The following is a 1,169-nucleotide window of genomic DNA, read 5'->3' as shown; positions in this document are numbered from 1 at the left end:
GGGATTAGAACCCACGTCCTCTGACTCCCAAGCCCGGGCTTTTTCCACTAAGCCACGCTGCTGCTCTAATAATAATAATAATTTTGATAAGTCCTTAAATACCACTATGTTGTACTAAGCACTGGGGTAGACAGCACATACGCAGATCAGAAACAGGCCCTGTCCCACACGGGGCTCACAATCCAAGTGGAAGGGGCAACTAGTATTTAATCGCCATTTAAAAGATGAGGAAAGTGAGGCCCAGAGAAGTCAAGTCACTTGCCCAGAGTCACACAGCAGGCCAGCGGCAGAGTTGGGATTGGACCTTGAGTCCTCAGTCTCCTGGGCCCAAGCCTGTGTACACCTCCGGGGTGGGTATGGATTCTCCTCGGTGAAAGGGCGGGCATTCCCTCCGGATTTGGGATGGAAGGACGCTTTCTCCTGGTCTGAATGATGCAGGGTGGGCTGTCCAAACAGCTTGGGCCAGCCGCACTGGGGGCGCCCACCGGGCCCAGAAGCAGCGTGGCCTAGTGGGTAGATCATGGGCCCGAGAGCCAGAAGGACCTGGGTTCTAATTCTGCCTCCACCACTTGTCTGCTGTGTGACTTTGGGCACACGTGGGGCTCACAGTCTCAATTCCCATTTTACAGAGGAGGTTAACTGAGGCACAGAGAAGTGAAGCGACTGACCCAAGATCACACAACAGACAAGTGGTGTCTGCTATATATATATATGGGGATTAAGACTGTGAGCCCCCCATGGGACAACCCGATCATCATCATCATCATCAATCGTATTTATTGAGCGCTTACTGTGTGCAGAGCGCTGTACTAAGTGCTTGGGAAGTACAAGTTGGCAACATATAGAGACAGTCCCTACCCAACAGTGGGCTCACAGTCTAAAAGACTCAAATCCGACTCTCCCCCACTTCAAAGCCTTATTGAAGGCACGTTTCCTCCAAGAGGCCTTCCCAGACTAAGCTCCGCTTTTCCTCATCTCCCAGTTCCTTCTGCATCACCCTGACTTGTTCCCTTCGCTCTTCCCGCCTCCCAACCCCACAGCACTTGTATACGTATCTGTAATGGTATTTATTTGTATTGATGTCTGTCTCCCCACCTGTAGACTGTAAGCTCGTTATGGGCAGGGAATGTATCCGTTTATTTGTTGTATTGTACTCTCCCAAGTGCTCA

The sequence above is a fragment of the Tachyglossus aculeatus genome, chromosome 21 (assembly GCF_015852505.1).
Source record: "Tachyglossus aculeatus isolate mTacAcu1 chromosome 21, mTacAcu1.pri, whole genome shotgun sequence".
Classification (NCBI taxonomy): domain Eukaryota; kingdom Metazoa; phylum Chordata; class Mammalia; order Monotremata; family Tachyglossidae; genus Tachyglossus; species Tachyglossus aculeatus.
The sequence above is the reverse complement of the archived record's forward strand: the minus strand, read 5'-3'. Positions refer to the sequence as shown.